Below are 17,857 nucleotides of genomic sequence, written 5' to 3'. Positions count from 1 at the left end.
ACCCTAACCCTAACCCTAACCCTAACCCTAACCCTAACCCTAACCCTAACCCTAACCCTAACCCTAACCCTAACCCTAACCCTAACCCTAACCCTAACCCTAACCCTAACCCTAACCCTAACCCTAACCCTAACCCTAACCCTAACCCTAACCCTAACCCTAACCCTAACCCTAACCCTAACCCTAACCCTAACCCTAACCCTAACCCTAACCCTAACCCTAACCCTAACCCTAACCCTAACCCTAACCCTAACCCTAACCCTAACCCTAACCCTAACCCTAACCCTAACCCTAACCCTAACCCTAACCCTAACCCTAACCCTAACCCTAACCCTAACCCTAACCCTAACCCTAACCCTAACCCTAACCCTAACCCTAACCCTAACCCTAACCCTAACCCTAACCCTAACCCTAACCCTAACCCTAACCCTAACCCTAACCCTAACCCTAACCCTAACCCTAACCCTAACCCTAACCCTAACCCTAACCCTAACCCTAACCCTAACCCTAACCCTAACCCTAACCCTAACCCTAACCCTAACCCTAACCCTAACCCTAACCCTAACCCTAACCCTAACCCTAACCCTAACCCTAACCCTAACCCTAACCCTAACCCTAACCCTAACCCTAACCCTAACCCTAACCCTAACCCTAACCCTAACCCTAACCCTAACCCTAACCCTAACCCTAACCCTAACCCTAACCCTAACCCTAACCCTAACCCTAACCCTAACCCTAACCCTAACCCTAACCCTAACCCTAACCCTAACCCTAACCCTAACCCTAACCCTAACCCTAACCCTAACCCTAACCCTAACCCTAACCCTAACCCTAACCCTAACCCTAACCCTAACCCTAACCCTAACCCTAACCCTAACCCTAACCCTAACCCTAACCCTAACCCTAACCCTAACCCTAACCCTAACCCTAACCCTAACCCTAACCCTAACCCTAACCCTAACCCTAACCCTAACCCTAACCCTAACCCTAACCCTAACCCTAACCCTAACCCTAACCCTAACCCTAACCCTAACCCTAACCCTAACCCTAACCCTAACCCTAACCCTAACCCTAACCCTAACCCTAACCCTAACCCTAACCCTAACCCTAACCCTAACCCTAACCCTAACCCTAACCCTAACCCTAACCCTAACCCTAACCCTAACCCTAACCCTAACCCTAACCCTAACCCTAACCCTAACCCTAACCCTAACCCTAACCCTAACCCTAACCCTAACCCTAACCCTAACCCTAACCCTAACCCTAACCCTAACCCTAACCCTAACCCTAACCCTAACCCTAACCCTAACCCTAACCCTAACCCTAACCCTAACCCTAACCCTAACCCTAACCCTAACCCTAACCCTAACCCTAACCCTAACCCTAACCCTAACCCTAACCCTAACCCTAACCCTAACCCTAACCCTAACCCTAACCCTAACCCTAACCCTAACCCTAACCCTAACCCTAACCCTAACCCTAACCCTAACCCTAACCCTAACCCTAACCCTAACCCTAACCCTAACCCTAACCCTAACCCTAACCCTAACCCTAACCCTAACCCTAACCCTAACCCTAACCCTAACCCTAACCCTAACCCTAACCCTAACCCTAACCCTAACCCTAACCCTAACCCTAACCCTAACCCTAACCCTAACCCTAACCCTAACCTAACCCTAACCCTAACCCTAACCCTAACCCTAACCCTAACCCTAACCCTAACCCTAACCCTAACCCTAACCCTAACCCTAACCCTAACCCTAACCCTAACCCTAACCCTAACCCTAACCCTAACCCTAACCCTAACCCTAACCCTAACCCTAACCCTAACCCTAACCCTAACCCTAACCCTAACCCTAACCCTAACCCTAACCCTAACCCTAACCCTAACCCTAACCCTAACCCTAACCCTAACCCTAACCCTAACCCTAACCCTAACCCTAACCCTAACCCTAACCCTAACCCTAACCCTAACCCTAACCCTAACCCTAACCCTAACCCTAACCCTAACCCTAACCCTAACCCTAACCCTAACCCTAACCCTAACCCTAACCCTAACCCTAACCCTAACCCTAACCCTAACCCTAACCCTAACCCTAACCCTAACCCTAACCCTAACCCTAACCCTAACCCTAACCCTAACCCTAACCCTAACCCTAACCCTAACCCTAACCCTAACCCTAACCCTAACCCTAACCCTAACCCTAACCCTAACCCTAACCCTAACCCTAACCCTAACCCTAACCCTAACCCTAACCCTAACCCTAACCCTAACCCTAACCCTAACCCTAACCCTAACCCTAACCCTAACCCTAACCCTAACCCTAACCCTAACCCTAACCCTAACCCTAACCCTAACCCTAACCCTAACCCTAACCCTAACCCTAACCCTAACCCTAACCCTAACCCTAACCCTAACCCTAACCCTAACCCTAACCCTAACCCTAACCCTAACCCTAACCCTAACCCTAACCCTAACCCTAACCCTAACCCTAACCCTAACCCTAACCCTAACCCTAACCCTAACCCTAACCCTAACCCTAACCCTAACCCTAACCCTAACCCTAACCCTAACCCTAACCCTAACCCTAACCCTAACCCTAACCCTAACCCTAACCCTAACCCTAACCCTAACCCTAACCCTAACCCTAACCCTAACCCTAACCCTAACCCTAACCCTAACCCTAACCCTAACCCTAACCCTAACCCTAACCCTAACCCTAACCCTAACCCTAACCCTAACCCTAACCCTAACCCTAACCCTAACCCTAACCCTAACCCTAACCCTAACCCTAACCCTAACCCTAACCCTAACCCTAACCCTAACCCTAACCCTAACCCTAACCCTAACCCTAACCCTAACCCTAACCCTAACCCTAACCCTAACCCTAACCCTAACCCTAACCCTAACCCTAACCCTAACCCTAACCCTAACCCTAACCCTAACCCTAACCCTAACCCTAACCCTAACCCTAACCCTAACCCTAACCCTAACCCTAACCCTAACCCTAACCCTAACCCTAACCCTAACCCTAACCCTAACCCTAACCCTAACCCTAACCCTAACCCTAACCCTAACCCTAACCCTAACCCTAACCCTAACCCTAACCCTAACCCTAACCCTAACCCTAACCCTAACCCTAACCCTAACCCTAACCCTAACCCTAACCCTAACCCTAACCCTAACCCTAACCCTAACCCTAACCCTAACCCTAACCCTAACCCTAACCCTAACCCTAACTAACCCTAACCCTAACCCTAACCCTAACCCTAACCCTAACCCTAACCCTAACCCTAACCCTAACCCTAACCCTAACCCTAACCCTAACCCTAACCCTAACCCTAACCCTAACCCTAACCCTAACCCTAACCCTAACCCTAACCCTAACCCTAACCCTAACCCTAACTCCAAATAAATCCAATTAATTCCAAATAATTGTAAATAATTCCCAATAAATCCTATAAATTCCAAATAATTCCAAAAGGGTAACCTCGACCTTTACCAGGCTATAAATAACTCCAAATAAATCCAATTAATTCCAAATAATTGTAAATAATTCCCAATAAATCCTATAAATTCCAAATAATTCCAAAAGGGTAACCTCGACCTTTACCAGGCTATAAATAACTCCAAATAAATCCAATTAATTCCAAATAATTGTAAATAATTCCCAATAAATCCTATAAATTCCAAATAATTCCAAAAGGGTAACCTCGACCTTTACCAGGCTATAAATAACTCCAAATAAATCCAATTAATTCCAAATAATTGTAAATAATTCCCAATAAATCCTATAAATTCCAAATAATTCCAAAAGGGTAACCTCGACCTTTACCAGGCTATAAATAACTCCAAATAAATCCAATTAATTCCAAATAATTGTAAATAATTCCCAATAAATCCTATAAATTCCAAATAATTCCAAAAGGGTAACCTCGACCTTTACCAGGCTATAAATAACTCCAAATAAATCCAATTAATTCCAAATAATTGTAAATAATTCCCAATAAATCCTATAAATTCCAAATAATTCCAAAAGGGTAACCTCGACCTTTACCAGGCTATAAATAACTCCAAATAAATCCAATTAATTCCAAATAATTGTAAATAATTCCCAATAAATCCTATAAATTCCAAATAATTCCAAATAACTCCAACTATAACAAATTAATTCACAATAATTCCAATTATTTCCCCATCAATCCAATTTGTTTCAAATAAATCCAATTAATTCCAAATAATTGTAAATAATTCCAAATAAATCCTATAAATTCCCAATAATTCCAAAAAACTCCAACTATAACCAATTAATTGAAAATAATTCCAATAATTTTCGCAATAAATCCAATTTGTTGTAAATAAATTCAATTATTTCCAAATACTTTCAAATAAATCCAATTTAATTCCAAATAATTCTACGTAAGGATTAGGGTTCGGGTTAGGATTAAACGTAAATCCTAATACTTCCAAATGATCCCAAATAATTCCAAATAAATCCAATTAATACCAAATTATTCCAATTAATTCTAATTATTTCCAAGTAATTCCAATAATTACATTGATTCCAAATAAATCCAATTAATTACAAATAATTCCAATTCTTTTCAAATAATTCAAATTCTTTCCAAATAATTCCAAATAAATCCAATAAATTCCAAATAATTGCACATAATTCCAAATAAATCCTATAATTTCCAAATAATTGCAAATAATTCCAATTATTTCCAAATAATTCTAATTTGTTTTAAATAAATCTCATTAATTCCAAATAATTCCACAATAAATCCTAATCATTCCAAATGATTACAAATGATCCTAATTAATTATAAGTAAATTCAGTTTATTGCAAATATTTGCAAATCATTCTTACAAAATCCTAATAATTCCAAATGATTCCAAATAATTCCAAATACATCCACTTAATTCCAAATAATTCCAATTAATTTCAAATAAATCACAATAATTCCAATTTATTCCCAACCATTCCAAATATTTGCTATTAATTCCCATTAATTCAAAATAAATCCAATTAAATCCAAATAATTATAAATAATTCCATTTAATTCCACTTAAATAAAAACAATGTTAACTAATTCCACTTAATTACAGTTATTTCAATTAATTACAAATAATGTTAAATAATTACACTTAATGACACTTATTCCCACTTACTTAAAATTATTTCCAGGCAATTCCAATACATTCCACCGAATTCCACTTATTTCCAATTAAATATACTTAATTCCAAATATGTACAATTAAGTATAATTAATTCCAAATAAATCCACATAATTCCATTTCCTTACAATTAATTGCACTTAATTCCACTTCATTACACTTAATTACATTTCATTCCAGAATATTCCACTCAATTACATTTACTTCCACATACTTTCAATGATTTTAATTAAATTCTATTTAATTCCACTTATTATAATTATATCCACTTCATTAACCGTAAATACAATTAATTACACTTAATTACACTTATTTACATTTATTTTCCTACACTTAATAACACTTAATTACATTTAATTCCACTTAATTCCACTTAATTCCACTTAATTCCACTGAATTCCAATTAATTCTACTTCATTACACTTTAGTACACTTTTTTACACTTAACTCGAATTAATTGTAATTAATTCCACTTCATTCCACCTAATTCCAGTTAAATACACTTAATTCCAATTTATTTACACTTAATTACACTTAATTACACTTGATTCCAATTAATTACAAATAATGACCCTTAATTACATTTACTTACACTTCGTTACACACTTAAATACACTTAATTCCAATTACTTACAATTAATTACAAATAATGACACTTAATTAAACTTATAATTACCTTTCAGTACACTTAATTACAATTAATTAAAATTAATTACACTTAATTACACTTAATTACACTTAAGTACACTTAATTACACTTAGTTACAGTTTATTACACTTTATTACAACTAGGGTTAGGGTTAGGGTTAGGGTTCGGTTTAGGGTTAGGTTTTATGTTGCAACTGTTATACTTTGCTGTGCTCCTCGAACTTTTACACAAAAAATTGGCGGTAAAAAGAATAAAGGCAAGCCCATTAAAACTGTTCACTTTAATGTGTTCGGAAGCTCGTGTGGATGCTTTACACAAAACAATTTCACATAAAAAAACCTTAATTTGAAAGTTACAGCCATTCTGTTCTAAAAATACCACCAAAAATGTCTAATAAAATCATAACTAATTCCATGATCCCTTTTTGGGGGTGTGTGCGCATATTGTTAATTAATCGCCTTGGGCCAACCAACACTTCTGCAGTCTCCCAACATCTTCAAAGTAGGCTTTTACCTCGTCATAATGTCAATCTCAAAATTCACATTTTCTTCCAAGAACTAAAAATCTTTATTATCACTTTTCTCCAATTGTATTACTTTTATTTTATAGCCATCATAGTCACAGACTAGATGCATCAAACAGATTTTAAAAAGACCCAAAACTTAATTTTTTATGAATATTTTACACCCTTTTCACTTGGCGTACCAAACAAAAAACTCTAAAAAAATTCACAACTAATTGCATGTTCGCTTTTTGAGGGTGTGCACATATTGTTAATTACTCGCCTTGATGTAACCGCCACTACTGCAGTCTCCAACAGCTTCAAACTAGGCTTTTCCCTCTTCATAATGTCAATCTCCAAAATCACACATTCTCTTCTAAGAACAAAAAATCTTCATTTTTCACTTTTCTAAACTTTTCTTACTTTCAGAGCTTAGCCAAAATAGTCACAGACTAGATGCATCAAACAAGTTTTAAAAAGATCAAAAACTCAATTTGTTATGAATATTTTACACCTTTTTCTCTTGGTGTACCTAACCAAAAAGGCTAAAAAATCATAACTAATTCCATGTTCACTTTTTGGGGGTAGGCGCAGATTGTTAATGACTCGCCTTGAGGTAACCAACACTACTGCTGTCTAAAACAGCTTCAAACTAGGCGTTTACCTCTTCATAATGTCAACCTGCAAAATCACTAATTCTCTTCCAAGAACAAAAATTTTTCATTTTTCACTTTTCTCAACTTTTATTACTTTCAGTGCTTACCAATAATAGTCACAGACTAGATGCATCAAACAGATTTCAAAAAGACCCAAAACTCAATTTGTTATGAATATTTTACACCTTTTTCTCTTGGCGTACCTAACCAAAAAGGCTAAAAAATCATAACTAATTCCATGTTCACTTTTTGGGGGTAGGCGCAGATTGTTAATGACTTGCCTTGAGGTAACAAACACTTCAGTAGTCTGAAACATCATCAAACCAGGCTTTTACCTCTTCAAAATGTCAACCTGCAAAATCACTCATTCTCTTTCTAGAACAAAAAATCTTCATTTTTCACTTTTCTCAAATTTTCTAGCTTTCAGTGTATACCCATCATGCTCACAGACTAGATGCATCAAACAGATTTCAAAAATAACCAAACCTGGATTTCTTATGAATTGCAATAACACTCATTATCTTCCAACAAAAAAAAATCTTCATTTTTCACTTTTCTCAAATTATCTAACTTTGTGTGCATAACCATCATGCTCACAAACTATATGCATCCATCAAAAACATAAACACATAAAATACTGATTGTTTGAACAATATTTAACACCTTAGGGTTAGGGTTAGGGTTAGGGTTAGGGTTGACAACAATCACTTTGTGTTGGTGATAAGTGTTCACTATAGAAATTCAAGTACAATATTAATAAGATATATAATTAGCCAAAAAGGTATAAGTTAGGGATCAGGATTAGGGAATAGGATTACCGTAAGGCATGAGGGTTAGCCAATAGATTAGGGTTAGCAATAAAATTAGGGTTAAGGTTAGCTTTATGAATAAGGATTAGGAATAACACTAACTCTTAGGATTAGGGTAAAAATCAGAGATTATTCATTAAGGTTAGGAATAAACGTTAGGGATAAAAGATTAGGGTGTTCAAAGCATAAGGATTAGGGCAAAGATTAGGGTTCCTGTTTCTGTTAGCCATAAGGATTAGCATGAGGAATAAGGAAATAGGGTGAGGATTAGGGTTAGGGATAAGGGTTAGGGATAAGAGATTAGGGTGAGAATTAGGGTTAGGGATAAGGGTTAGGGATAAGGGATTAGGGTGAGAATTACGGTTAGGAGTAAGAAGTAGGGTTATGGATAAGGATTTGGGTCAGGGATAAGGATTTGGGTCAGGGATAAGGATTTGGGTCAGGAATAAGGGTTAGGCACAAGAGATTAGGGTTAGGATTAGGGTTAGGGATAAGAGTGAGGATTAGTATTAGGGATAAAAGTTAGGGATAGGGTTCGGGATAAGGGTTAGGGTCAAGGTTAGTGTTAGAAATAAGGATTAGGGATAAGGGATAAAATAATAGCATGAGGATTAGGGTTAGGGTGAGGATTAGGGTTAGGGTGAGGATTAGTATTAGGGATAAAAGTTAGGGATAAGGGAATAGGTTGAGGATTAGTGTTAGGGATAAGGGAATAGGGTAGGATTAGGGTGAGGGATAAGGGAATATGAATAAGGATTAGGTATAAGGTTAGGGTTAGGGTTGCAGATAAGGATTAGGGATAAGGGAATAGGGTGAGAATAAGGGATAAGAAAATAGGGTAAGGCTTCAGGATAAGAGAATAGGCTGAAGATTAGTGTTAGGGATAAGGGATAAGGGAATAGGGTTAGGGATAAGGATTAGGGATTAGGGTTAGGGATAAGGATTAGGGTTAGGGATTAGGGTTAGGGATAAGAATTACGGTTAGAGATAAGGGTTAGGGATTAGGGCTAGGGATAAGAATTAGGGTTAGGGATTAGGGCTAGGGATAAGGGAATAGGGATAATGGAATAGGGTTAGGGATAAGGATTATTGATAAGGGAATAGGGTGATAATTAGGGTTAGGAATAATGGAATAGGGTTAGGGATAATGGAATAGGGTAAGGATTAGTGTTAGGGATAAGGATTAGGGTTAGGGATAATGGAATAGGGTAAGGATTAGTGTTAGGGATAAGGATTAGGGATAAGGGAATAGGGTGAGGCATAGGCATTAGGGTTAGGGTTAGGGATAAGAGAATAGGGTGAGGATTAGGGTTAGGGATACGGAAATAGGGTAAGGGTAAGGGTTAGGGTTAGGGTTAGGGTTAGGGTTGCAGATAAGGGTTAGGGATAATGGAATTAGGGTGAGAATTAGGGATAAGAAAATAGGGTAAGGCTTCAGGATAAGGGAATAGGCTTAGGGTTAGTGTTAGGGATAAGGGATTAGGGTAAAGGATAAGGGAATAGGGTTAGGGATAAGGATTAGGGTTAGGGATAAGGATTAGGGTTAGGGATAAGAATTAGGGTTAGAGATAAAGATTAGGGTTACGGTTAGGGTTAGGGATAAGGATTAGGGATTAGGGTTAGGGATAAGAATTAGTGTTAGGGATAAGGATTAGGGTTAGGGATTAGGGCTAGGGATAATGGAATAGGGTTAGGGATAAGGATTATTGATAAGAGAATAGGATGATAATTACGTTAGGAATAATGGAATAGGGTTAGGAATAATGGAATAGGTCAGGATTAGTGTTAGGGATAAGGATTAGGGTTAGGGATAAGGATTAGGGTTAGGGATAAGGATTAGGGTGACGATTAGGGTTAGGGTTAGGGTTAGGGTTAGGGTTAGGGTTAGGGATAAGGATTAGGGTTAGGGATAAGGATTAGGGTTAGGGATTAGGATTAGGGTTAGGGTTAGGGATAAGGGAATAGGGTGAGGATTAGGGTTAGGGATAAGGATGAAGGATAAGGGAATAGGGTGAGGATTAGGGTTAGGAATAAGGGATTAGGGTTAGGGATTAGGGTAAGGACCCTACTGTACAAATCAAGAAATAGGTAAAAAAATGAAAAAAATAATAAAATTGCCAAAAATTAGTAAAAAGACAACAGAATAACCAAGTTGAAGCAAAAATGAAATTGTATTATTTTAAATAAAAAAATGTAAGCACAAAAAGTTTAAAGAAAAAGGAATACAAGTTTTTCACTAAACTTGACTGACTTGACCTACTTCTTTTACTCACTTTACTTACTGACTTGAAGTAGTTGACCTCTGTGCTTGACCTAGTTACCAGATTGCCTTACTTGACTAACTTATTTGACCTATATTTTGACTTATTTCACCCATTTAAGTAACTTGACCTACTTACTTGAATGATTTGACTAATTTGACCCAAAAACTTCACCTACTTATTTGACTGACTGACTGACTGACTGACTGACTGACTGACTGATTGACTGATTTGACCTATTGAGTTCACAAACCTACTTGACGTATTTACTTGACTAACTAAGCTAATCAAAAAAATTGACCGAATGACTTAAGTAAATCTGATCAAAACTGACCTATTTACAGACTGAGCTACTGACTGACCTACTTACAGACTCATTCAATGACCTACTTAAGGCTGACCTACTTACAGACTTTGGTGCCACCCAGTCACCCAGCAAGCCACCCAATAAGGCAGCCAGCCAATAAGGCAGCCAACCAAATAGCCAGCCAACCAATTAGCCAGCTAACCAGCCAATTACCCATCCAACCAATTAGCCAGCCAGCTAGCCAACCAACCAGTCGGCGAACCAACCAACCAACCAACCAACCAACCAACCAACCAACCAACCAACCAACCAACCAACCAACCAACCAAATGTCTTACTTAGTGATTTACTGAGTAGTGACTTACTGACTTACTTACGTAGTTACTGACTTACTGATTACTTACTTATTACTTACTGATTGCTTACTTACTGATTACTTACTTACATACTTACTTACTTACTTAGTAATGACTTACCTACTTACTTACTTACTTACTTACTTACTTACTTACTTACTTACTTACTTACTTACTTACTTACTTACTTACTTACTTACTTACTTACTTACTTACTTACTTACTTACTGACTTAGTAACTAACTAACTAACCTACTTAACTGACCTACTTAATGACCCAATTCATTGCTTATTTACTTGTATTACGTTGTTTGGTAGCTACTAATTGACTCTTTAAAATGTTTAGTAATTGCACGAAGTTTTATTCTTAAATGGTTTTATTCTGATTTGGTGTGATTTGCAAATCGTACTATATCAACCCCCCGGGCCGCAGGCCTTGGATACAGTGATTGAAAAAAAAGCGATGTTCTCAAATGGTTCAATTCTTATTTGGTCTGACTCTGAAGTGTTACAGGTATACTTCTCCCCCTGGCCGCAGGCCTAGGATTAAAAAAAAAAAAAAAAAATTATTAAGGGGAGATAATGACGTGTTCTTTGCACAGTTTTTGCTGACAGGAGTTGCTCCCCTTTGACCGTTGGCTGCATTTTATTGACTGTTTTGTCTCATTTTTGTAAATGTTTTTATTTTCTTTAGGGGAGATAATTACGTGTTCTTAGCACTGTTTTTGCTGACAGGAGTTGCTCCCCTTTGACTGTTGGCTGCATTTTATTGACTGTTTTGTCCCATTTTTGTAAATGTTTTTATTTCCTTTAGGGGAGATAATTACGTGTTCTTAGCACTGTTTTTGCTGACAGGAGTTGCTCCCCTTTGACCGTTGGCTGCATTTTATTGACTGTTTTGTCCCATTTTTGTAAATGTTTTTATTTTCTTTAGGGGAGATAATTACGTGTTCTTAGCACTGTTTTTGCTGACAGGAGTTGCTCCCCTTTGACCGTTGGCTGCATTTTATTGACTGTTTTGTCCCATTTTTGTAAATGTTTTTATTTCTTTTAGGGGAGATAATTACGTGTTCCTAGCACTGTTTTTGCTGACAGGAGTTGCTTCCCTTTGACCGTTGGCTGCATTTTATTGATTGTTTTGTTTTATTTTTGTAAATGTTTTATTTTCTTTAGGGGAGATAATTACGTGTTCTTAGCACTGTTTTTGCTGACAGGAGTTGCTCCCCTTTGACAGTTTTGCCTCTTTTTACTTTTACTTTTAAATTATTTTATTTATGGGAGCTAATTACGGTTTTTTTTGGGACAGATTTTTTGACAGGAGTTGCTTCCCTTGGACCATTTCTTTCAGCCAGCCTGCCAGCCAGCCAGCCAGCCAGCCAGCCAGCCAGCCAGCTAGCCAGCCCATTTCTTTCAGCCAGCCAACCAGCCAGCCAGACCATTTCTTTCAGCCAGCCAACCAGCCAGCCAACCAGCCCATTTCTTTCAGCCAGCCAACCAGCCAGCCAGACCATTTCTTTCAGCCAGCCAACCAGCCAGCCAGCCAGACCATTTCTTTCAGCCAGCCAACCAGCCAGCCAGCCAGACCATTTCTTTCAGCCAGCCAACCAGCCAGCCAGACCATTTCTTTCAGCCAGCCAACCAGCCAGCCAACCAGCCCATTTCTTTCAGCCAGCCAACCAGCAAGCCAGACCATTTCTTTCAGCCAGCCAACCAGCCAGCCAGCCTGCCCATTTCTTTCAGCCAGCCAGCCAGCCAGCCAGCCAGCCAGCCCATTTCGTTCTTTCAGCCAGCCAGCCAGCCAGCCAGCCAGCCAGCCAGCCAGCCCATTTCGTTCTTTCAGCCAGCCAGCCAACCAGCCAGCCAGCCAACCAGCCCATTTCAGCCAACCAGACCATTTCTTTCAGCCAGCCAGCCAACCAGCCAGCCCAACCAGCCCATATCTTTCAGCCAACCATCCAGCCAACCATCCAGCCATCCTGCCCATTTCTTCCAGCCAACCAGCCAGCCAACCAGCCAGCCAACCAGCCCATTCCGTTATTTCAGCCAGCCAGCCAGCCAGCCAGCCAGCCCATTCTGTTATTTCAGCCAGCAACCAACCAGACCATTTCTTTTAGCCAGCCAGCCAGCCAGCCAGCCAGCCAGCCAGCCAGCCAGCCAGCCAGCCAGCCACCCATTTCACGTAGTATATGACATTGACCTTTTTGTTCTCAAATGGGGCAACTATTCTCAAATGGGGCAAAAATTCCGGAATGGGCTTTGTTATTCTGAAATGGAGCAAAAATTCCGGAATGGGACTTTATTATTCCGGAATGGGTCACGTATTCTTAAATAGTAATATTCTCAAATGGGGCAAGCAAAAATTCCGGAATGGGACTTTATTATTCCGGAATGGGTCACGTATTCTTAAATAGTAATATTCTTAAATGGGGCAAGCAAAAATTCCGGAATGGGACTTTATTATTCCGGAATCGGGCATTTACGTATTTCATATTCTCAAATGGTACAAATATTTTTAGGGCTACAACATTTTTGGGGGGTTGTTGCGCATTGCAGGGCAGAAAAATCCCGGAAAACCCCTGCGAGGGTCGTTAATATCTGCAAAAGATACACAAAACATGACCCGCCCAATCGCCAATCCCCAAATAATGTTTTTCACGTCATTTCACACTATTTTTGGATGCATAGTCGTGGTTGCCTCCCTTACCAAAGTCATTCAGAGTTGCTTCCCTTGGACCCTTTTCATCACAATGCCGCCATTTCTTGTCTGCATTTTGTTTACAGCGTTTTCTTTTTGTTTTCGCCTTTTTTACCCTTCTTATCATGGTAAGCAGTCACATTACTTATTTATGCTTCCATTCATTACATTTTACAGGCATTTTCTTGCTTATTTTACCCGTTTTTTAACATTTTCAGCCTCGTGGCAAAATGTTTTTCTGAGGGGAGCTAAATGCGCTTTCTTCTTACAATTTTTGCTAACAGGAGTTGCTCCCCTTAGACCGTTAGCTTCATTTTGCTCGTTCTTTTACCGCATTTCAACTATTTTATATTAAGGGAGCTAATTTACTTTTTTTTTTACAGGTTTTTTCACAGCCGTTGCTTCCTTTGGACCACTACCTACACTTTTTCCATCGATTTTTGCAAATGCAAGGTTAGTTTTTTTAGCTTTTTTATTTGTTTCTTTTTGGCTCACGTAAGTGTAGCCTATGCGATCGTAACTTTGTCTGTCTGTGCGTGCGTGTGTGTGTGCGTGTATTCACGACTTTTTTCCGTGACCTTTCGGATTTCATGGGGGCTGCCATTTTGTTCTCATCTCCTCAGTGTGTTCCGGTCTGAAACCGGTTTAAAACACCACTAGGCGGAAACCCCAAAACAATGACGGCCGCCTTTTTCGAAATAACATTTTCAGAGATTGTACACAAAAACAACGCCCGAACGGAAAGACAGAATGTGTCTTTCGCTAGATTGCAAGTCAGGCTTTTCACTTTTCCGATGAAGACAACCGCTGAGAGTGAAGAAACGACGCTGTTCGACTTCAAAATCTCCAGTCGCAGACGACCTTCGCTTTCGCAGTACAGTCTATAGGCAGGTGCAATGTTACTCATTTTGATCAGCTCGTTTACGTATATTTTTTGCATTCAGATCAATTAGAATGATTGGAATCAAAGCAGGAATAACTTCGGCATGCAAATGCATTTATTTGGCGAAATCAGTACAGCAGTAAGCTAGATTTTTTCCCTTCAGTTTGTTTGCGTGACTGAATTTTGTCTTCAAGAATGTACCACTTGCTTGATTTTGATTGTTTGTTCAGCTCATTGGCACGAAATGCATCTTGCAAAATATCAATTTGTTGAATGAAAACGGAATAAGTGACGTTCTAACATTTATCTGCTTGCAAAAACAATCGCAAGGATAGATCTATCTGCTTCATTGACAGACAGATTTTCATTGAATTTAAAAAGCATGACTCGGTTTGCAGGCTCTCCGATTAGATCTATCTAGTGTTTGTGTTCTTAGATTTATTGGCCATGTGGGCGATCATAACACAGTGTTGGTTTGTGCTGGTGCAATCTGCAGATCAAAGGGGATTGACCACATGGTGATGCAGTGATCAATGCAACTTGTGTTCACCACTCAATGCCTTCTACCAATCTCAATGGCAAAACGAAAGGTACAGTAACATGCTTGTGATTTCACATTATGTAATGTCTCTGGCGATCAACATAGTTTTTAACTCTAGTCTAACTGATCATGCTTATTACTATTAGTATTCAATTACATACGATATATTCTCCGCCCCAGCTCCACCCTCACCCCATAGCACTGCCAATCAGCCTCTACACTACAGTCCAACAACTACACCTCTAAAAGCCCCCCCCCCCCCCCGCCTACCCTCCGTGCAACATATGGTCATAGGGAGTGCTCTAATTGTTCCAGAACATACCCGACCACACTCATACACAGGGTACTGACAAAGGAACTTTTTTTTCAGTCTCCATCAGGGCTGTCACCTAATATATGCAGACAGGTGTAACGGACGTTTTAGCAGCCACTGTACCACACATGTCATAAGGTAAATATAGGTATGTTAGTATATTTACAAACTGTTCACTCTGTTGGTTTTTCTTGCAGCATTTATTCAGAAACTCTGTAAATTGTGGCAATTACATATGCAGACGTTCAACTTATTATTGAAGAAATAGAATCAAAATTGGTTTATTAAGTATTTGAATTTTGATCATGTGATCAGAGAAACAGTTTCTTGAACAGCTAAGCTACAAGTGAAGTACAAGGACAACAACATAAACAGGTGACTGGAGACTCAGGCATTGTTTTGTTTTTTAAATATGCACAGCAATGTTTACTCAGTACTGGGGGGGGGGTGGATTTAAAGTGTTCTTTTGGCTTCCAGAGAGGTGCTACGCCTGTTAAGATGGAAATGAAATAGAATAGTTGATGGTAAGGGTTATCACAAAACAGCAAGAATAATGTTGCATGCCTGTATTTTCAGTTTGAGTTTAAAAAAAAATTAAATACTAGTTTTCTGATTAGCTATAATTCACGTGAGAATATTATAAGATGCTACCTTTTTAAAAATTTTTTTATAAGATTAGCTCATTGAGTCTGACAGGAACATAATTGAGGAATGCTTATAATTTCTTGGCCAGCTAAAAAAAAAATTAAAACCCTTGAAATGAAGTTTACGCAGGTTAGATGTGAGGATATCTTAATTGGGATAATGCATTTACCAGTAATTACAACGAGAGATTTACTTAGAAAAACTGAAGTCATTCATAAACAATAATTATGATTACAATCACAGAGTAAGGGGAAACATGGCCTTTGGTCTGGAACAGTAGCTGGAATGGTCTACTTGTCAAACCTGCCTGAATGTGCTTTTTTATTTTTGTATACCTAGTGTGAACGACGTTTAGGTATTTGCAGACTAATTATTGTATTGCTGTTGTTTGTTTGTGAGTTATGTTATGGTGTGTCCTAAATTGGTCGGAATTTGTTGTGTAACAGTATGTTCTCATTTGTAATTTGTTTCTCCATGACCCCAGAGGAACAGACTTCATATTAAAACCTTGAGACCCTGAAAATACTTGCATACTAATTTTTTTTTTTTATTGGGGATAGGCAAGCTCTTGAATTCTTCAAGCCTTGAGAAACTTTCCAGTCTGATATACATGTACCAGAAAAAAGTGTGATCCTAACAATAACATGAATACTTAATTCAATATGTGCAGGAGCTACTTCGGCAGACCCATATGGCTAGTATCACAATGCAGGGAAGGTGAGTTCATTGATTTATGTTTTTTCCACCTTTTCTGTGTTTGATGTCAGCCGTGATTACCCAATGAGAACTTCAAAACATGTTGCTGATATGCGAAAACCCAACCATCACATCTGATGTAGTTGTGTAGCCCATCTAGAGGATAGAACATCTAATTTCGTGATAGCATAGCAATGTTGTGTACCTGACTAAATCTCTGCACATCACAGTGAAGTCTTACTTTATGATCATATGATTCAATATCCCCCCCCTCCCCCCGACTAAACAACGAAGAGCAGGCACTACACACTCACATAACTACCAACTCCACAATGTCATTTCAGAATCAAGCAATCAGGAGAATGAAAGGATTCACCAGTGCTCCGCCACTCGGTTGGATAGCCATCACTATGCACAACAAAATCCATTATTGAGGGTTTCTTGGTCGTTTCTGAAGCTAGGGCTTGGAAGCTTCACATACAAATATTCCTAAAAAAATCCTTGTCCTTGAGTAAGATTCCCAGTGAATGGGGCCGAAAACAACAAAAATGAATACTATTTTTTTTTTAAATCAAAACATTGTTAAATTTGTTATCTTACTCATTGTGAAAGTCTGACCAAATCTGCGACATTGAGGCAAACAAGTTGGGGTGGGCCTTTAACTAAATACTCTGAAATCAGCAGCTGCTTTAAGTAATTGTATGTGTGTTGTCATTATGTACTGCTTGCACTAAATGCATTTTCTTTATCTCCTCAGAATCGAGCCACCCAGAGAAAGACCATTGACATGCAGGGCGCATAGTAAAACATATAGAATTATGGCCTGCAAGTCGGTCGACAGGTGCCAGCCATTTTCATCATAACAAGCAATGCAGATTATAGTTCCTTATGTTTTATGTTGTGCACAAGTCCCTAGATCTGCTTTAATTTTAATGTAGAATTTCATTATCAGATAATTTGAAACATTTTGTTTAATTAAATTGTAAATACGTCCAAGTCAATTTGCAGCATTTTTTCTTTATTGTTCTTCTATATACCCTTAAAACTAACACATAGTAAAAACAAGAAATGTTTGTTCAAGGGAGATCATCTAAAGCTTTTTTTTTTAAATCTGTAAAATTGCATAGTGACATCCTCCAAAAATAAAATGTCTTAAGAATAAAGGTATCTACACGGGTTGTCTACCTATTTCTTGATAGCTTTGCTTTTAAGTATAACTTTTTTTCTCAGAATATTTGTGTTAATAAGTTTTATTCAAGGGAGGCAATAAAAAATATTTACAAAAATGTGTCCAATTGTGTGCTTACAAATATTAACATTTCTTGTAGCCCAAAGAAGTGTGTTTTGTCTTGTAACTATTGTGAT

General features: G+C 38.8%; 1 long non-coding RNA gene across 2 annotated transcripts; it reads left to right on the top strand.

Annotated features, from left to right (window-relative positions):
* Positions 1–13,968: 13,968 nt before the first annotated feature.
* LOC138983029 (uncharacterized) lies at positions 13,969–17,494 on the top strand. Of its 2 annotated transcripts, none has more exons than XR_011461041.1 (5): positions 13,969–14,301; positions 14,794–14,887; positions 15,209–15,289; positions 16,467–16,513; positions 17,250–17,494. It is a non-coding gene; the product is annotated as an uncharacterized lncRNA (long non-coding RNA). The 2 variants fall into 2 exon arrangements; XR_011461042.1 differs by having other exon boundaries at positions 13,969–14,305.
* The last annotated feature ends 363 nt before the right edge of the window (positions 17,495–17,857 follow it).

Source organism: Littorina saxatilis, linkage group LG12 (assembly GCF_037325665.1).
Source record: "Littorina saxatilis isolate snail1 linkage group LG12, US_GU_Lsax_2.0, whole genome shotgun sequence".
NCBI classification, from domain to species: domain Eukaryota; kingdom Metazoa; phylum Mollusca; class Gastropoda; order Littorinimorpha; family Littorinidae; genus Littorina; species Littorina saxatilis.
This window is presented reverse-complemented; position numbering and strand designations above follow the sequence as displayed.